Below are 22,779 nucleotides of genomic sequence, written 5' to 3'. Positions count from 1 at the left end.
ATTCATCAACACCAAGATTCTTTCCATGTGCCCACTCTGCCACTTAACATGTGAGCCTTACCTGCAGGCTGGCTTCTTTGATGGTCACAAGATGAGTTTCTGCAGCTCCAGAGTTGCCGAAATATCCTCTTCAGATGTCTTCTTCAGAATAAGAAAATCTTTCCCAAAAATACCCTTGCAGACCTCTATTACCTCTCATTGGCCAGAACTGGGACATATGACTGCCCCCAAACCAATCACAGAAGAGGGGAATGAGATTTTGATAAGTGATAACTAGACTAATTAGGTTCTATCTTCCTGAACTGAGAATGTGGCATGTTATTGCATGAAAGAAAGGTGGATGGATAACCCAACACATTGGGGTTCTGTTAGAAAAAGGGAATGGGGAAAATGGACATAGGATAAGCAATCTTTAGCACGTTTATTTCTTCAAATAGGTATTAAGGAAAACTAAAATCAACACATTGAACCATGCTTTTATAGCTCTTATTACCTAGGATAAGACTAAACTTTTAAGTCTATTTAAATAAAAATATTAAACACGAGTATAATCCTCAACAAAATATTAGCAAACCAAATTAAACAATACATTAAAAGGATCATACACTACAATCAAGTGGGATTATTCCAGGGATACAAGGATAGTTCAATATCTGTAAATCAATCAATGTGATACAAAAAACTAACAAAACAAAGGATAAAAATCACATGATCATCTCAATAGATGCAGAAAAAGCATTTAACAAAATTCAACATCCATTCATGATAAAAGCTCTTAACAAAGTTAGTACAGAGGTAACATACCTCTACATAATAAAGTCCATTTATGACAAACCCACAGCTAACATCATACTCAACAGTGAAAAGTTGAAAGCTTGTTCCCCTAAGATCAAGAACAAGACAAGGATGGCTGCTCTCACCACTTTTATTCAACATAGCATTGGAAGTCCTAGCCATAGCAATCAGAGAAGAAAAAGAAATAAAAGGCATCCAAATTGGAAGGGAAGAAGTAAAACTGTCATTATTTGCAGATGACATGACACCATATAAAGAAAACACTAAAGACTCCACCAAAAAAGTATTAGAATAAATGAATTCAGTAAAGTTGCAAGATACAAAAATATATATAAATACATTGCATTTCTATACCCTAATGATGAAGTATCAGAAAGAGAAATCAAGAAAACGATCCCTTTTACCACTGAATCAAAAAGAATATAATATCTAGGAATATATTTAACCAAGGAGGTGAAAGTACTTTCACGCCACTCATATTCCAACCTTAATCTGTGATTGTAATAAAAATAGATAATGGCTAGAAAAAATAAATTTTAAAATAAACAAGGGTATAGAAAGGAAAAGGTCATGGCAAAAATTAAGAACGTGGTATATGACAGGTTAAACCATAAAATGACTAAGATTTAGGCAATTCTGCCTGTTGGCTACTGTTTTTGCTATGTTCTTTGTTTAGGAACTCCTATTGATTCTCCAAAGCCAAATTAAATGTTATCTGCTTACTGGAGTCTTCCCTGATATCCTATTCTTTTTATGCTCATGTAAGATTGGTTTCTCCCAGAGCACTTTCTTTTTCTTATATATCTTATAACAAGGGCGACATTGTATTATCTGTGTCCATTCCTGACTGGAAGCACCCTATTTATCATTCAGCCATTTGTCAAACACTTGTTGAACACCATTTACATGGCTCACAGAAAATATTTTTACGTTCATTTCTAGCCCTGGCAACTAAGGCATGACATATACGAGGTTCTTCTAATATATTTGTTGTACAAATTAAAGAACAATTGATCAAATAATTTCATGAATTGACAGTATCTATGCAAGTTTAGCAAAGGGGGAAAACATTTTGAACACCTACCACCTTAGCAATTTCTTATTTAATTCAAAACAAAACCAATAAATCTCATTAAATTTCTGAAGTTTGTGTCACTTTTAGAAGTAGGCTCAGATGAAGATGTTTCTCGAGTAGAACTGAATTAATACATGGATAATTGGAGATAAGATCTTTTTGCCCCCAACCATTAGCTCTTTATTATTTTACTTTAAAAGTATCTGTTATTTCCTTCTTGTAAGAGAACCCAAGGAAAACTAAAAATGGATTCTTCTCACCATTTAAAAATAATTTTATTTCTAATTTACTTGAATAACTTTTTTAAAATTAAAATTTGATCACTTTACCACCTTACTTGGAACACTTCAATGACATGATTTCAGGGTAAAGGCAGAGTCCTTCAGTATGGCTTTCACAGACCCAGTCATTTCACACAAGCTTGCTTTCTTTCCATGCTCTGCCCTCTCCTGCTTTCTCTCTCTACTACAGCCACACTGATTTGCTTGCTACATTTCAAAAGTGAAGATGCTCCCACCTCAGGACCTTTGCTCATGCTTTCCCTCTGCTCCGAACGCTCTCCAAGTCCTATTTATCCTTAAAGTCTCAGGTTAAATATTACTTCCCTAGGGAAGATTTCCTTGTCTTTCCAAGCTAGACTAGGCTTCCATTTCAACATGTTCTCACGGCCCCTGTATTTTTTTCTTCAAAATTATTACCCAACTTTTCATTAAATATACCCCTTGTGTAATGACGTGTGTGATTTCTGTTTTCCCCATGAGAAGGTAAGGTCCATAAGGAGGAGGAACTGTGCCCTGTGAACTGCCATATCTGCAGTGTTTAGAACAGGGTGTAGGATATAGTAGGTCCTCAATAAAGATTGTTTGAATAAACAAATAAATGAGCCTGCCCACAGAGCAGTAATATCACTGCCTGGGCCAATCAATATTCTTCCAGGACCACACAAATTCCAAAGTCATTTTCTCTTGACAACAAATACTTATTTCTGCACTCACTCAACAAATATTTATTGAGTATCTGCTGTGTATCAGAATTCTTATAGTCAGTGAGATAGAGCCCTGAACTAAATAACCAAGACCCTGACCTCATGGAGATTATATTCTAGTGGGGAGACCCAAAATGAACAAATAGGCAAATAAACGCATGACAAAGTATCAGGCAACCACACAAACTATGAAGAAAGCAACAGCATTTTCTTTGAAAATACGTTTTTGCAGTGGTGGTGTCCTTTTCCAAAAACTGACTTTCTTTGCTATAAAAAAATAACAGCCACCATCAATTTAGCACGTATCTGAGCTTAGCTTACCTTGGAATGACTCTTCACACCAGCCAGTAAGAATCTGTTTATGTGAAGATCTCTTTCCTGAGTGGGAAACAGATAAATAATATATTTCAGGGTTAATTTAACTTTTCAAATTACAAATTCATCTAAAGTGCCATCCACCACCAAGTGATAACTCATGGTGCTGCCAGGTTTAAGTACTGTAGCAACGGGCTGTGTTCAACTTCTTAGGCACACTACTTAAAAGATGGCTACCCTGGAGTTTATATCAAGCTTACATAATCATATATTGAAGCTTGGCTTATTTATTTCCATGTTTCTGAAGTCCCATTAATCATTTTTCCAAGATGGCCGATGTGTTACATAATTAATAAAACATAGGAGCTTAGGAAAAAAGCCCAGAGAGAGCAAGAGATTCAGACAAACACTGAGAAATGGTGTCAATTTTTGATACCACTGAAAATCTCAGTCTTCAGAAGATCAAGTCTTAACTGGAGGTATATGAAACGATCATTTTTCTTTCTTTTTTTTTCAACCCTCTCCTCCCTTTCTGTTTTGCCGAACTTAGACACTGGTCACAGCTAATCTTTTACCAAGAAGAAAAGTGCGTATGCAGGGAGGGATAGGAGTAGTGAATAAAATCATTAGTTCAACTTCTCACCATTCTGCCTCTGGTGACTGCCAGGTAATAGTTTGTCTGTGGTTCTGACCCAATTCTGAAACCCTTCTAATGGTATTCCACCAATTAATCTAATGGTTCATTAATTGCAAACATCTGAAATCATTAGAACCTGATTGAGCACAGAAGCATCAAACCTTCCAAAGGTTTAAGTGCTTAAGCAGCAAATGGGCTCATTGCAAAAGAATGTCGATGTTTATAGTAGATGTAACCCAAACTCGGGTGTTCATTGACACATTGTTCCATTTGTATACAACCACCCTGGCATCTATCTGTTCAAGAGAGCATGATTTATCCAGTGCTATATCCTGGAACTGACAGGCCAAAGATTAGAGCTTAACCCAGATGAAAGCCGAGTCTGTGTGTAGTCCTAAAACAAATATTTAGTATCTGACAAGCTCTGGTTAATATTAATTCATGATAGAAGGCAGTCAATTTAAGCTTAGTTCATGCCAAAATCTATTTGGGTTTTGTAAGTCATTTTTTCAGGATTATAGTGTAGAGAACCCGACAAAAAGGAAACTTTCCTAAAATTAGAAATCTGCAGACCTGGACAGAGCTTTCAGAAAACATCCACCCTGGAGTTATAAATGGGCAGCCCAAAAGCATGAAATCCTCCTGTAAATGTGTTTTCCTTGACTAGCACAGGGTTTTAAAATAATCGTTTTTAATTATTTGCCAAGTCTGAATTTCTGACTTTTCTTGCAGATCTAGCAATACTGGGTCCAGATTCTCACAAGGCAACAGTCAGCTGGAGCTGAGTGGAGGCTGTCCCTGCGGGGGACACACACGCTTGCCGTTTAGCCAGAGCCCCACCTCTCCTTGCTATTTATACTTTCCCACGTACACCTGCCCACTGCTCACCTAACAGGAGGGGAAACTGATGTCCAGAAGGGGAGAATTGTCCAAGGACATGCATTCAGATAGCATTAGAGCTGGGAAAAGAACCCACATCTCTTGATTCCACTTTATTGTTTATTTAGTTAGCATCACTCAATGGCATTCCATACTGATATGCACATGGTTTTTTGGGGGTTTTTTAAACATCTTTATTACAGTATGATTGCTTTACAATGGTGTGTCAGTTTCTGCTTTATAACAAAGTGAATCAGCTATACATATACATATATCCACATATCCTCTCCCTCTTGTGTCTCCCTCCCACCCTCCCTATTCCCACTCCTGTAGGTGGTCACAAAGCACCGAGCTGATCTCCCTGTGCTATGTGGCTGCTTCCCACTAGCTATCTATTTTACGTATGGTACTGTATATATGTCCATGCCACTCTCTCACTTTGTCACAGCTTACCCTTCCCCCTACCCATATCCTCAAGTCCATTCTCTAGTAGGTCTGTGTCTTTATTCCCGTCTTACCCCTAGGTTCTTCATGACATTTTTTTTTCTTGGATTCCATATATGTGTTAGCATATGGTATTTGTCTTTCTCTTTCTGACTTACTTCACTCTGTATGACAGACTCTAAGTCCATCCACCTCACTACAAATAACTCAATTTCGTTTCTTTTTATGGCTGAGTAATATTTCATTGTATATATGTGCCACATCTTCTTTATCCATTCATCTGATGATGGACACTTAGGTTGCTTCCATGTCCTGGCTATTGTAAATAGAGCTGCAATGAACACTTTGGTACATGACTCTTTTTGAATTATGGTTTTCTCAGGGTATATGACCAGTAATAGGATTGCTGGGTCATACGGTAGTTCTATTTGTAGTTTTTTAAGGAACCTCCATACTGTTCTCCATAGTGGCTGTACCAATTCACATTCCCACCAGCAGCAGTGCAAGAGTGTTCCCTTTTCTCCACACCCTCTCCAGCATTTATTGTTTCTAGATTTTTTGATGATGGCCATTCTGACTGGTGTGAGATGATATCTCATTGTAGTTTTGATTTGCATTTCTCTAATGATTAATGATGTTGAGCATTCTTTCATGTGTTTGTTGGCAATCTGTATATCTTCTTTGGGTCTATTTAGGTTTTCTGCCCATTTTTGGATTGGGTTGTTTGTTTTTTTGTTATTGAGCTGTGTGAGCTGCTTGTAAATTTTGGAGATTAATCCTTTGTCAGTTGCTTCATTTGCAAATATTTTCTCCCATTCTGAGGGCTGTCTTTTGGTCTTGTTTATGGTTTCCTTTGCTGTGCAAAAGCTTTTAAGTTTCATTAGGTCCCATTTGTTTGTTTTTGTTTTTATTTCCATGTCTCTAGGAGGCTGGTCAAAAAGGATCTTGCTGTGATTTATGTCATAGAGTGTTCTGCCTATGTTTTCCTCTAAGAGTTTGATAGTATCTGGCCTTACATTTAGGTCTTTAATCCATTTTGAGCTTATTTTTGTGTATGGTGTTAGGGAGTTCTAATCTCATACTTTCACATGTGCCTGTCCAGTTTTCCCAGCACCACTTATTGAAGAGGCTGTCCTTTCTCCACTGTACATTCCTGCCTCCTTTATCAAAGATAAGGTGACCATATGTGCATGGGTTTATCTCTGGGCTTTCTATCCTGTTCCATTGATCTATATTTCTGTTTTTGTGCCAGTATCATACTGTCTTGATTACTGTAGCTTTGTAGTATAGTCTGAAGTCAGGGAGCCTGATTCCTCCAGCTCCGTTTTTCATTCTCAAGATTGCTTTGGCTATTTGGGGTCTTTTGTGTTTCCATACAAATTGTGAAATTTTTTGTTCTAGTTCTGTGAAAAATGCCAGGGTTAGTTTGATAGGGATTGCATTGAATCTGTAGATTGCTTTGCGTAGTAGAGTCATTTTCACAATGTTGATTCTTCCAATCCAAGAACATGGATTGTTCCAATCCAAGAACAGCTATTTGTATCATCTTTAATTTCTTTCATCAGTGTCTTATAATTTTCTGCATACAGGTCTTTGCACACGGTTTTTGTAAGAGAAATTTTCATCAGGTGTTTAGGCAGTTTTCAAAGGCCATAGAGCCATGCCTGGGTCATTAGCATTATTATCAGTCACTCTTCATTTTATCACAAGTATGTTGTTACTTCTGGAGATTTGAATGTGTTGTTTTGCAAAACTGCAAAAATACATTAAGACCTTCCTACCTAGGGGCACCTCTAACTTGGGCGGGCAGTGACTTTCTACATTAGGATATTGACACCCTTACCTAACCTTGTGCCAGTTCTGAAATAATAAGTATAGCTACCATTTATTAGACACTTGCTGCGTTCCAAATTGTCTGTACACTTTTCTCCTTAATATTCAGCACAATCTTCAAAGATAAGTCTACTGTTCTCACTTTACAGATGAAAAATTTTAAGTTCAGGACTGAACAGCTAGATCAAGATTACACAGCTTGTGAATGACAAAGCTGGAATTCGAACCCAAGTATATTGGGTTCAAATCCCTTGCCTTGCTAGGACATCCCACACTGGCCGCAGCTGAGTTTCGGGGGTTTTTTTCCCCCTATTGACATACACAAAAACAATGCTCCTGTGTCTTATGTGGCTCAAAGTAAGGAGGCAAAAAAATACAGAAGAGACACGCAGTTGAGAACGGGTTAAATTTTCTGTTAGCATTGGTTTAAAAAATGAATTCTTTGCATTTTTAAAATGTGTGTTGGAAGCATATTTCTTGGTGTGCAACAAAAACATTTAGGCTCCCCTGTCATTTAGGTGAATTTTGTTTGCATGCTCTCTTCATGGAATACCGATGTTAATTTTTGGTTAAGTTTAATCTTATGAAGTACAAAGCAATTTGATAGAATAAGTAACCTTTCATTAAAGTTCAATACCGTACTTAAGGAAAATGGGACCGTGTGCATTAATTGATAGTTGACAGCTATTATTTCCATGAAAACCTTTTATAGTAAAATTTCTATTTGATGGATTGGAATTTATAAAATTTGCATTTCACTGAGCTGGATTCAACTGGAAGTACTGGGGATTATTTCTTCTTTAAACAATATTCCATCTTTACATTTTTATTAAACATTTATTAATGGATGGAATCTTAAGTTAAAGAGTACAACACAGATTTTATTTAATAACTCAGGTTTATTAGTCCATGAACAAGAGTATTTGCCCTGTATTTGACTTTGATAAAACATGACTATTTATGAGTATTTTTATCCATAGAGACTTACTTAGTATAGTTTGGGGCAAATTGCTTAATAAAGAATTTTATTTTATTTTACTTTATTTTCATTTTTTAACTCACAATAAATTACATAAATATCACTGGGAATTTTTCTTCCAGTCAGCAATTTAGAAGTAATATCATCTCAGATTTGGTGTATTTGACTCAAATTACAAAAAACATGGAATGGAATTCTAATTCAGATTCTGTCACACTCTACCCCTATACAAATATGAGGATGCTTGAGTGACCACTGAGATTCAGCCTGGCATCGTTATCTGAGATTTTAACAAATGAGACGACATTAACATAGAAGCTATTTTTTTCCCATTAATTCTGAACAAACTACTAGCAAGATTTCCCATGGTTTTCTATAAAGCACTCATGTTGAAGTTACTATTGCTATATAAGAGATGGGAAGGTTGAGGCCAAGAACAGTGAAGTTACTTGAAAATAAACTAATTTAAGAATATACCAAGATGGCTTCCCTGGTGGTGCAGTGGTTAAGAATCCGCCTGCCAATGCAAGGGACACAGGTTCAAGCCCTGGTTCAGGAAGATCCCACATGCCATGGAGCAACCAAGCTGGTGATCCACAACTACTGAGCCCATGTGCCACAACTACTGAAGCCCACACACCTAGAGCCCTTGCTGCACAAGAGAAGCCACCACAATGAGAAGCCCGTGCACGACAATGAAGAGTAGCCCCCCTTGCTACAACTACAGAAAGCCCACGCGCAGCAACGAAGACCCAATGCAGCCAAAAATAAATTAATTTAAAAAAAGAATATACCAAGATCAATATCTACGATCTGACATCTTTTTTCTAAAACGTAACCACCATATTTAAGAAAGTCTTCTCCTCATGCTGCTCCCACAACCTGGAATGTCTCTCTGTTCTCCAGGTAGTCCTGGTTCCATGACATCCTTCAGCATTCAGGAGAAGTGCTCAGACATGATATCCTGGACCACCCTATCTAGCTAATGTTCCCTCCTGTTACCTACCACTGCAGAGCATACATCACAGGTGACAGTTATACAGTTATCTCAGTACTTTTTTGTTGTATGTCTCTCCCATTAAACTTTTGATCTCCTTGAGGGCAAGGATGTTATCTAATCTGCTCACCCCTCTACATACTCAACATATGGTATGGAATCAGTTCCAAGTGAATTGCTGAATGAGTGGATAGACAGAGACTCTTAAAACTCAGAGCTCAAAATTAATTTCTGCAACCATAAAGTAAATCTCCTGTGAGACCAAGGATTCCTAGTTTATATGATAAGGCACAGTTTCTTTCCATCCTCCAAAAATTGGAAAAGAGAAATCTTAGCCAGATAATTATACAAGCTACTTATGATACGATACAAATTCGGAAGTTGGGTGCCTCTTCTCAGATGTCCATTCATTTCCCTGATAGCTACTGATGTGGTACCAGCCATGAATCCAAACCCACAGGACCTAAAGTAGGCTCTTCTTAACCATTTCAGTAAAGAAACTCTCCTGTTGATTCTCCCCCTCAGTGGCACTGCTACTCCAAAAGTAATTCAACAACAATTACTGTGCAACTTACTAAACATAACAAAAGATATAGTAATATCTCAAATGGTATCATTTATTCTAAAATACAACTTAGTGCTACATGAAGAGAACATGAGACAATTTCATAAGAAAATTGTACAACTGTGCAATTCCTCAGAGAACTACTCTGTGTTCAGAGTTAAGGCCCCCATAGCTGAAGGGAAATAAAGTTCCTGCAAGCTATAAATTCCTATCTTTTCAGACAGTTTCCCTCTTCCTCTGTTCCCTTTGAGTAAAAGAATTGTTGGGTTCTTCCGGTATCTTTTCTATAGTTAGGATTATTTATATAAAGACACAGCATCTCACCTTATGAACTAGAAACAACAAGAATTTATTAAGATGGATTAAAAATCTAATCAGAGTTCTTACAGATGTAATCTTGCCATCAAGCCAGAGCTAACATAAATGTTTTTTAAGGGCCAGACAGTAAATATTTTAGGTTTTGCAGACCATTCAGTCTCTGTCACAACCACTCAACTCTGCCCTTGTAATACTGAAGCAGCTATAGATAATGCATAAATGGATGAACATGATTATGTTCTAATAAAGCTTTATTTATAAAAAATAGGTGGCAGGCTCACAGAAGTTTATCAACTTCTGATGCAGGCTAAAGTTTTTGGATAAAGCCTTATTTTCTAGTAAGGAGTAAAAAAGAACTCACATTGGGGAATGCCTGGAATCCCCCCAAATTCTCCTCTCCACTGCTTCTACCCACTGATAGACGCCTGAAATCACACCTGAAAGGTTTCAACTCTTTTCTTGTTAATACATGTTAATAGGCATGCACCTGTGAAAGAAAAATAGTGTTGTACAGTCAAATATGTTTGGGATGCTGGATCAACAAATTTAAGCAGATTTATTTACTGAAGAACTTTTTAGAGCTTTTAATGTGTTGATGTGCCTTGAAAACAGAGGAAGGCAGAGCATAAGCATTTCCTAAACATATGTGACTACAAAATCCTTTTGTGAGAGCATTTGCAGGACTGTTTTCCACCAAACACATCTTGGGAAACGCTATTCTAAGTTAAGGACGGCATTTGGAAGGAGTAATAAATAATAATAATTTATTGAGTTCTTACACTATGTGATTACATATGCATTATTTAATTTAATCCTTACAACCACCCTATGAATGACACCCCCTTTGTAATGAGGAATGTTAAAACAGGTCAGGAAACTTACTTTTGGTTATATAACTAGTAAGTGGCAGAACCAGGCTTCAAATGTACATGTGTTTGATTTCAAAACTTAAGATCGTAACTTCTATTAAATCTTAGAGTCACTAACATTTTAGTTTGAAATAAGGACTTCCTAGAACCAAAGAATTTTAGACCAAGAGGGACCATTAGAGATATAGTTTAATCCATGTATAGAGAAATAAATTTATTACTTAAAAGAGAAAATCAAAGCCTAGAGAAAAGACAGGACTAGTCCAAGGACACTTAGTCCCCAAACTGCAGGATCAAAACATCAAAGAGTATTGCTTTTATCTCTGTCTAATTCCCTTTCTAAAGAAGGCTTTGCACAGATTTGCTCAATGAAGGAAAGAGAAAAAAGGTTATATCAGTCAGGGTTATTTCATTTGCAAGAGGCAGAAAATCTACTCATACTGACTTAAGCAAAAGAAGAATTTTTTGGCTCACGTAACTAAAAAGTAGAGATATACTTGACTTCAGGTATGGGCAATCCAAGAGGTAAACAATTTCACCCAGACCTTACACTTCCCACTTCCCTGTGCTCTCAGTCAGGTTTCCTTATTCAGGTTGAGATTTGTGTGGCAGCAAGATGACTGCCAGCAGCCACATGGCTGTATTCTCCCATGTTTAAATCCAGCAGGAAAATAAAATTTCTCTTCCTCCAATAATTAGGACAAAAGCCCTGGGTCTAATTCTCATGTGATCAAATTAGGTCATGTGGTCATACTGAACAAAACTGTGGTCAGAGGAATAATTGACACTTAGGGTTCCAATCATAAGGTAACTCTCTGCATTGCCAAACATACCCTTAATTAAGAGGCTAGAATCAGTTGCATAGGGAAAAAAGGTGGGGGGGGGAATTAAGTTCTTTGAGAATAGTATCAAGGGTAAAATGGGTATATTAATACCTACCTTACAGGGTTGTTATAAGGATTAAAAAAGAAGCAAGGGCTTCCCTGGTGGCGCAGTGGTTGAGAGTCCGCCTGCCGATGCAGGGGACACGGGTTCGTGCCCCGGTCCAGGAAGATCCCACATGCCGCGGAGCGGCTGGGCCCGTGAGCCATGGCCGCTGAGCCTGCGCGTCCGGAGCCTGTGCTCCACAACGGGAGAGGCCACAACAGTGAGAGGCCCACGTACCGCAAAAACAACAACAACAACAACAACAAAAATATGTAAAGTGTCTACCATGACACCTGACAGATGACAAGTGCTCAATCAATATGAATTTTTTTATACCTTAACTGACATCAGAGATTGAATACTAACAGAATTCTCTTGCAATCCAATTCTATTCCCATCAAAACAAAATGCTGTTCATGCTGTCTTTAGGGATGAAGGGATCCAATACAGCCAACAGTGTAGTACACAACAAGAAAATCATAACAATAGGTTTGAATTAGCAACGAGGTTATTCTCAGAACTGTTTCATCAAAATAAGAAAGCCTTTTTCCCCACAGAATAGTTTTTACCTGATGGTGATGCCTTTTAGAGATGTCAAGGTAATAACAGCTTGTAAAGAGCCCAAAAATCAGACACTGAAATAAAACTTCAAACAAGCTTGTGAAACATGCTAACAATTACTCAGGAAGTGGAGGAAGAAAGGATGGATCCTAGAGGTATAGTAACCCAGAACTGCCAGTAGCAATTTCATCTATTTTTCTGCTAGATGTTTAAATAACTCAACTACCTCAATAAATGACCAAATTAAACCACAATGTCATTTATTGAATGTTATGTCTTAGTGATACTTCTACATGTGACTTAGAGTCTATGCCATTTTCACTCTCATCATCATCACTCCTTACCTAGTGGACAAGAAATCAAAATTCTGGAAGAAATTAAACAATTTTCCTACTTAACAAAAACAGCTCACAAAAAACCACAAGAAACTCTTGAAAGCAGCAAAAGAAAAACATGTTACAAAGAGGACAAAGATGAGACTGACTACTAATTTCCCAGCAGAAATAATGAAAGCCAGGAGATACTGGAATGGTATATCTGAAATGTTGAAAGGGAAAAAAAAAATCAGTTAACCAAGAATTCTATATCCAGCAAAATCAGCTCCCACTCCTTACATGTGGGCTGTATATAATGACTTATTTCCGAAGAGTACAGTATGGAATGGGGGAAAAGAGTAACTTTTTAATGAAGACAAACACTACCTCAGCCAGGTAATCAAGGTCAACATCAAGTCATAAACCATGTGCACATTATATACCCTTGATATAATGTGAAAATTGCACTTTATCACTGTCCTCTTTCTCCCAATAACCCATAATTCCAGTCTTATCATGAGGAAAACACATGACAAATTCCAATAAAGGAACATCCTACAAAATGCTTCACCAATACCCCTCAAAATTTTCAAGGTCAATAAAAATTTTAAAAGTCCAAGAAACTAACACAATCAAGAGGAGGAGCCTAGGAGACATGATGACTAAATGTAATGTGATATATTAGATGGAATCCCGGAACAGAAAAAGAAAAATTGATTAAAAACTAAGGGAGGTGAAAAAACTATGGATTTTGGTTTAAAATAATGTATGAATATTTGCTCATTAAGTGTAATGATTATGCCATTCTAATATACAATGTTAATAATAGGGGAAACTGGTGTAGGGTATACGAGAACTCTCTGTACTATCTTAATTTTTCTGTAAACCTAAAACTGCTCTAAAAAAATAAAGCCTATTTTTTTAAGTCCCCACACATTTAAAAGAACTAAACTCACACAAAAAATTGTCCATAACAAAATTAACTCTGAAATCTCAACATATTAAAATTTGTAGAATGTTGCTAAAGCAGAGCTTAGAGGGAAACTTATGGCCATACATGTTGACATCAAAAAAAAATAAAGGTCTAAAATCAATGATCTAAACTTTCACCTTAAGAAGCTAGTAAAAGAAGAGAAAATTAAACTCCAAGAAAGTAAAAGAAAGAAATAAAGTATCACAGAAAAATACTTGCAAAATATATATCTTGCAAAACACTTGTATCAAGAATATATAAAAAATATCTCAATAATATGAAAATAAACAGACCATTTAAAAAAAGGTGAAATAGGTTCAAGACAGCAGAGTAGAAGGACGTGCGCTCACTCCCTCTTGTGAGAGCACTGGAATCACAACTAACTGCTGAACAATCATCAACAGGAAGACACTGGAATTCACCAAAAAAGATACCCCACATCCAAAGACAAAGGAGAAGCCACAGTGAGATGGTAGGAGGGGCACAATCACAATAAAATCAAATCCTGTAACTGCTGGGTGGGTGACTGACAAACTGGAGAACAATTATACCATAGAAGTCCACCAACTAGAGTAAAGGTTCTGAGCCCCATGTCAGGCTTCCCAATCTGGAGGTCCAGCAAGGGGAGGAGGAATTCCTAGAGAATCAGACTTTGAAGGCTAGCGGGATATGACTGCAGGACTTCAACAAGACTGGAGGAAACTGAGGCTCCACTCTTGGAGGGCACACAAAGTAGTGTGCACATTGGGACCCAGGGGAAGGAGCAGTGACCCCATAGGAGACTGAACCAGACCTACCTGCTAGTGATGGAGGGTCTCCTGCAGAGGCGGGTGGGGGCGCTGTGGCTCACCATGAGGACAAGGACACTGGCAGCAGAAGTTCTGGGAAGTACTCCTGGGCGTGAGCCCTCCCAGAGTCCACCAGTAGCCCCACCAAAGAGCTGGGTAGGCTCCAGTGTTGGGTCGCCTCAGGCCAAACAACCAACAGGGAGGGAACCCAGCCCCACCCATCAGCAGACAAACGGATTAAAGTTTTACTGAGCTCTGCCCACCAGAGCAACACCCAGCTCTACCAACCACCAGTCCCTCCCATCAGGAAGCTTGCACAAGCCTCTCAGATAGCCTCATTCACCAGATGGCAGACAGCAGAAGCAAGAAGAACTACAGTCCTGCAGCCTATGGAAGGAAAACCACATTCACAGAAAGATAGACAAGATGAAAACAGAGGGTTATGTACCAGATGAAGGAACAAGATAAAACCCCAGAAAAACAACTAAACGAAGTGGAGATAGGCAACCTTCCAGAAAAAGAACTCATAATAATGTTAGTGGAGATGATCCAGGACCTCGGAAAAAGAATGGAGGCAAAGATCGAGAAGATCCAAGAAATGTTTAACAAAGACCTAGAAGAATTAAGTGACAAACACCTAGAAGAATTAAAGAACAAACAAACAGAGATGAACAATACAATACCTGGAGTGAAAAATACACTAGAAGGAATCAATAGCAGAATAACTGAGGCAGAAGAATGGATAAGTGACCTGGAAGACAGAATGGTGGAATTCACTGCTGTGGAACAGAATAAAGAAAAAAGAATGAAAAGAAATGAAGACAGCCTAAAAGACCTCTGGGACAACATTAAATGCCACAACATTCACATTATAGGGGTCCCAGAAGGAGGAGAGAGAGAGAAAGGACCCAAGAAAATATGTGAAGAAATTATAGTCAAAAATTTCCCTAACATGGGAAAGGAAATAGCCATCCAAGTCCAGGAAGTGCAGAGAGTCCCAGGCAGGATAAACCCAAGGAGAAACATGCTGAGACACATAGTAATCAAACTGACAAAAATTAAAGACAAGGAAAATTATTGAAAGCAACAAGGGAAAATAACATACAAGGGAAATTCCATAATGTTAACAGCTGATTTCTCAGCAGAAACTCTACAAGCCAGAAGGGAGTGGCATGATATACTTCAAGTGATGAAAGGGAAGAACATACAACCAAGATTACTCTACCCAGCAAGAATCTCATTCAGATTCGACAGAGAAATCAAAAGCTTTACAGACAAGCAAAAGCTAAGAGAGTTCAGCACCCCCAAACCAGCATTTGTTGTAACAAATGCTAAAGGAACTTCGCTAGCGGGAAACACGAGAAGAAAAGGACCAACAAAAACAAACTGATAACAATTAAGAAAATGGTAATAGGAACATACATATCGATAATTACCTTAGATGTGAATGAATTAAATGCTCCAACCAAAAGACAAAGGCTTGCTGAATGGATATCAAAACAAGACCCATATATATGCTGTCTGCAAGAGACACACTTCAGACCTAGGGACACATACAGACTGAAAGTGAGGGTATGGAAAAAGTTATTCCATGCAAATGGAAATCAAAAGAAAGCTGGAGTAGCAATACTCATTTCAGATAAAATGGACTTTAAAATAAAGAATGTTACAAGAGACGAGGAAGAACACTACATAAAGATCAAGGGAGCAATCCAAGAAGAAGATATAAAAATTATAAATATATATGCACCCAACATACGAGCACCTCTATACATAAGGCAACTGCTAACAGCTATAAAAGAGGAAATCGACAGTAACACGATAATAGTGGGGGACTTTAACACCTCACTTACACCAATGGACAGATCATCCAAAGTGAAAATAAATAAGGAAACAGAAGCTTTAAATGACACAATAGACCAGATAGATTTAACTGATATTTATAGGACATTCCATCCAAAGACAGCAGATTACACTTTCTTCTCAAGTGCACATGGAACATTCTCTAGGATAGATCACATCTTGGGTCACAAATCAAGCCTCAGTAAATTGAAATCATATCAAGCATCTTTTCTGACCACAACGCTATGAGATTAGAAATGAATTACAGGGAAGAAAACATAAAAAACACAAACACATGGAGACTAAACAATATGTTACTAAATGACCAAAAGGTCACTGAAGAAATCAAAGAGGAAATCAAAAAAAACCTAGAGACAAAAGACAATGAAAACACGATGATCCAAAACCTATGGGATGCAGCAAAAGCAGTTCTAACAGGGAAGTTTATAGCTATACAAGCCTACCTCAAGAAACAAGAAAAATCTCAAACAATCTAAACTTACACCTAAAGGAACTAGAGAAAGGAGAACAAACAAAACCCAAGGTTAGCAGAAGGAAAGAAATCATAAAGATCAGAGCAGAAATAAATGAAATAGAAACAAAGAAAACAATACCAAAGATCAATAAAATTAAAAGCTGGTTCTTTGAGAAGATAAACAAAATTGATAAACCATTAGCCAGACTCATCAAGAAAAAGAGGGAGAGGACTGAAATCAATAAAATTAGAAATGAAAAAGGAGAAGTTATAATAGACACCACAGAAATACAAAGCATCCTAAGAGACTACTAAAAGAAAGTCTATGCTAATAAAATGGACAACCTGGAAGAAATGGACAAATTCTTAGAAAGGTATAACCTTCCAAGACTGAACCAGGAAGAAATAGATAATATGAACAGACCAATCACAAGTAATGACATTGAAACTGTCATTTAAAAATCTTCCAACAAAAGTCCAGGACCAGATGGCTTCACAGGTGAATTCTAGCAAACATTCAGAGGAGTGCTAACACCCATCCTTCTCAAAGTCTTCCAAAAATTTGCAGAGGAAGGAACATTCCCAAACTCATTCTATGAGGCCACCATCACCCTGGTACGAAAACCAGACAAAAATACTACAAAAAAAGAAAATTACAGACCACTATCACTGATGAATATAGATGCAAAAATCCTCAACAAAATACTAGCAAACAGAATCCAACAACACATTAAAAGGACCATACACCGTGATCAAGTGGGATTTAGCCCAGGGATGCAAGGATTCTTCAATACATGCAAATAAATCAATGTGATACACCATATTAACAAATTGAAGAATAAAAACCATATGATCATCTTAATAGATGCAGGAAAAGTTTTTGACAAAATTCAATACCCATTTATGATAAAAACTCTCCAGAAACTGGGCATAGAGGGAAACTACCTCAACATTAAAAAGGCCATATATGACAAACCCACAGCAAACATCATTCTCAATGGTGAAAAACTGAAAGCACTTCCTCTAAGATCAGGAACAAGACAAGGATGTCCACTCTCACCACTATTATTCAACATACTTTTGGAAGTCCTAGCCATGGCAATCAGAGAAGAAAAAGAAATAAAAGGAATACAAACTGGAAGAAGAAGTAAAGTTCTCACTGTTTGCAGATGCCATGATACTATACATAGAGAATCCTAAAGATGCCAACAGAAAACTACTAGAGCTAATCAATGAATTTGGTAAAGTTGCAGGATACAAAATTAATGCACAGAAATCTCTTGCATTCCTATACACTAATGATGAAAAATCTGAAAGAGAAATTAAGGAAACACTTCCATTTACCATTGCAACAAAAAGAATAAAATACCTAGGAATAAACCTACGTAGGGAGACAAAAGACCTGTATGCAGAAAACTATAAGACACTGATGAAAGAAATTAAAGGTGATACAAACAAAGAGATATACAATATTCTTGGATTGGAAGAATCAATATTGTGAAAATGACTATACTACGCAAAGCAATCTACAGATTCAATGCAATCCCTATCAAATTATCAATGGCATTTTTTATGGAACTAGAACAAAAAATCTTAAAATTTGTATGGAGACAAAAAAGGACCCCGAATAGCCAAAGCCTTCTTGAGGGAAAAAAAGGCAGAGCTGGAGGAATCAGACTCCCAGGCTTCAGACTATACTACAAAGCTACAGTAATCAAGACAGTACGGTACTGGCACAAAAACAGAAATAAAGATCAATGGAGCAGGATAGAAAGCCCAGAGATAAACCCATGCACCTATGGTCAACTAATCTATGCCAAAGGAGGCAAGGATATACAATGGAGAAAAGACAGTCTCTTCAATAAGTGGTGCTGGGAAAACTGGACAGCTACATGTAAAAGAATGCAATTAGAACACTCCCTAACACCATACACAAAAATAAACTCACAATGAATTAGAGACCTAAATGTAAGACTGGACACTATAAAACTCTTAGAGGAAAACATAGGAAGAACACTCTCTGACATAACTTACAGCAAGATCTTTTTTGATCCACCTCCTAGAGTAATGAAAATAAAAACAAAAATAAACAAATGGGACCTAATGAAACTTAAAAGCTTTTGCAAAGCAAAGGAAACTACAAACAAGATGAAAAGACAACCCTCAGAATGGGAAAAAATATTTGCAAACGAATCAACGGACAAAGGATTAATCTCCAAAATATATAAACAGCTCAGGCAGCTCAATATTAAAAAAACAAACAACCCATCAAAAAATGGGTAGAAGACCTAAATAGACATTTCTCCAAAGAAGACCTACAGATGGCCAAGAAGCACATGAAAAGCTGCTCAACACCACTAACTACTAGAGAAATGCAAATCAAAACTACAATGAGGTATCACCTCACACCAGTTAGAATGGGCATCATCAAAAAATCTACAAACAACAAATGCTGGAGAGGGTGTGGAGAAAAGGGAACCCACTTGCACTGTTGGTGGGAATGTAAATTGATACAGCCACTATGGAGAACAGTATGGAGGTTCCTTAAAAAACTAATAATAGAATTACCATATGAGCCAGGAGTCCCATTACTGGGCATATACCCAGAGAAAACCATAATTCAAAAAGACAGGGCCTCCCTGGTGGCGCAGTGGTTGAGAGTCCGCCTGCCGATGCAGGGGACACAGGTTTGTGCCCCGGTCCGGGAAGATCCCACATGCTGCGGAGCGGCTAGGCCCGTGAGCCATGGCCACTGAGCCTGCGCAATCGGAGCCTGTGCTCCGCAACGGGAGAGGCCACAACAGTGAGAGCGCCGCATATCGCAAAAAAAAAAAAAAAAAAAAAAAGACACATGTACCCCAATGTTCATTGCAGGCCTATTTACAATAGCCAGCTCATGGAAGCAACCTAAATGCCCATCGACAGATGAATGGATAAAGAAGATGTGGTACATACATACAATGGAATATTACTCAGCCATAAAAAGGGACGAAATTGGGTCATTTGTAGAGATATGGATGGATATAGAGACTGTCATACACATTGAAGTAAGTCAGAATGAGAAAAACAAATATCATATATTAATGCATATATGTGGAACCTAGAAAAATGGTACAGATGAACTGGTTTGCAGGGCAGAAATAGAGACACAGATGTAGAGAACAAACATATGGACACCAAAGGGGGAAAGTGGCAGGTGGGGTGGTGGTGTGATGAATTCAGAGATTGGGATTGACATATATACACTCATGTATAAAACGGATAACGAATAAGAACCTGCTGTAGAAAAAAATAAATAAAATAAAAATCAAAAATTGAAAAAAAAAAAAGAATCTGCCTGCCAATACAGAGATACGGGTTCAATCCCTGGTTCGGGAAGATCCTACATGCCACGGAGCAATTAAGCCCGTGTGCCACAACTACTGAGCCCCCGTGCCACAACTACTGAAGCCCGCATATCTAGAGCCTGTGCTCTGAAGCAAAAGCAGCCACCTCAGTAAGAAGCCTGCACACTGCAACAAAAACCAACACAGCCAAAAAATAAATAAATAAATAATTCTTTTTAATTAAAAAAAAATCTTAGATTATCTCACATGGAAGAATTGTTGTATTTTACATTTTAAAATATTAACTTCTTTATCATGATCTTTTAAATTTGTATAATCCCGTGCATCACTCATAGAGAGTGAAGGAATAGGATTTGGCCAATGTCCCAGTCTTATCTAACTTGGTTCAGAAGCCAACTATAGCATATTTTGTGCGGCTCTGTGGGGGCAGCTTAAAGACCTCACTAGAACACTCTCTGAATTGCAAGACCAAACATCGGGATAGTAGGATCCATTATTTTTATTGTTTGTCTCCGTATGAAGCAGTTTTTTTCTAACTTAGGGTTGATTTAACCATTAGGCACAGTGAGTACAGTGCCTAGGGTCCATGATATATTTAGAGATCCATGGAAATGTTCTAATTTTAATTACCTTTAAAATAGGATGAAAAAGTGAATATAGCAATAATGAATATATCATAATGAATCTCACCTGGATTTTTTTTTCCCCTATGGTCAAAGGAACCTATGAAAGCAAAGTGTCCATAGCCCAAGAAAGTCATAATGCAGCCTTGAACTTAGATGATCTTTTATTGAATGGATTCTTGACAAGCTTCAAAATATTACTGTGGTTCTCAGAGAAAAAGCCTAGACGAGTTAACAAGTCCCAGTTCCACAAGTTAGGAGTTTTGTCAATTGGAAAAATCACTTAACCTCCTCTACCCTCAGTTTCTTTCTTTATAAACAGGAGGAATATTAACGATGGCTATGACTAGGGAGAACAGTATGGAGACTCCTTAAAACACTAAAAATAGAGCTACCATATGATCCAGCAACCCCACTCCTGGGCACATATCTGGAGAAAACCATAACTAAAAACGATACATGCACCCCCATGTTCACTGAAGCACTATTTACAATAGCCAGGATATGGAAGCAACCTAGATGTCCATAGATGGAGGAATGGATAAAGAATAAGTGGCACATATATACAATGGAATATTACTCAGCCATAAGAAAGAATGAAATAATGCCATCTGCAGCGACATGGATGGACTTAGAGTTTGTGAAGTAAGTCAGACAAAGACAAATATCATATGATATTGCTTATATGTGAAATCTAAAAACAGATACACATGACCCTATTTACAAAAAAGAAAACTGAGTCACAAATGTAGGAAAGAAACTTATGGTTACCAAGGGGGAAGGGGGGAGGATTAAATTGGGAGATTGGGACTGACATATACCCACTACTATATATAAGATAGATAACTAATAAGAACCTACTATATAGCACAGGGAACTCTATTCAATATTCTGTAATGACCTATATGGGAATAGAATCTTAAAAAGAGTGGATGTATGTATATGTATAACTGATTCACTTTGCTGCACACCTGAAACTAACACAACACTGTAAATCAACTATATTCCAATAAAAAATAATTTAAAAAATTTAAAAAATAATTAAAAAGGTGAAATATTTGAGCAGAGCCTTCATAAAATACATACACACACACACACACATACAAATGACCAACAAATACATGAAAAGATATGTAACATCATTGGTCATTAGAAAAATACAAATTAAAATCATGAGATACCCCTTTAAATCTACCAAAACAGCTAAAATAAAAATGACTGATAATACCAAGAGTTGGGGAGAATGTAGAATACCTGGAGCCCTCAGATATTGCTGGTACAAACGTGAAATGATACAGTCACTTTGGAAACCAGATCTGCAGTTTCTCAAAATGTTTAAAATATATACACTTATCATACAATCCAGTAATTCCATTCTGAGGAAAAAATGAAAACATATGGCTATATTATTTATTATAGTAAAAAAAAATGAAAACAACCCAAATGCACATCAACTGGTGAATGGATAAACAAAATGTGGTATTATCCATACAATGGAATATCACTGAACAATAAAAAGGAATAAACTATTTATTGATAAATGCACCTGCTCTGAAAAAACATCTTGACACAAAGGATTCAAATGAAAATATACTTTAGTAGAAAGACAATAAGTATTATTGAAAATAAGCACTGACTGCAATCTCTTCAGCTTCCAAGGGTTGTTACATAATTATTTAACCTAAAGAAGTTCCCCTTTTTTAACCTAGGAAACCTCCTCATAGGGTCCTTTGAGCATGAAACTGAGGACTTTTAGATCATAGTATGGAAGTCAAGAGTTAAATATAGAAAGTGCTAAATACTTTCATATAAGAAAAAAAAGGAAAATGATGGCCCTTTGCTGGCAATTCTAGAGGCTGTGAGGTGAGGAGTCTAACAGAGAAAAGAAAAGATATGATATAAAAGGAAGAAGATCCTGAGAAATATACTAGGCCTTCAGAGGATGTCAGGCTGCAGGAAATTCCATGTGGCAGTAAAGGACCTAAAAATGTCTAAAATCCATGATGACGTATATTGAAAAGCTTTCATTCACCAAATAATTATCGAGCCTTTACTCTGTTGCCATGCTCTGCTCTAGGCACCAGGGATACAAGTCAGTCAATAAAATAACAAACTACCTGGAGGATATTCTCAACAATTTGAGGTTGTTTTCTATGCTGTGTTGTAATTTCCCTTCACTGCACCCCAAACGAACAACAGAATTCTGCTACAAACAAAAGCATTGTTTTAAGGGTGCAT

The sequence above is a fragment of the Hyperoodon ampullatus genome, assembly GCF_949752795.1.
Source record: "Hyperoodon ampullatus genome assembly, chromosome: 14".
In the NCBI taxonomy this organism is placed as follows: Eukaryota; Metazoa; Chordata; class Mammalia; order Artiodactyla; family Ziphiidae; genus Hyperoodon; species Hyperoodon ampullatus.
The sequence above is the reverse complement of the archived record's forward strand: the minus strand, read 5'-3'. Positions refer to the sequence as shown.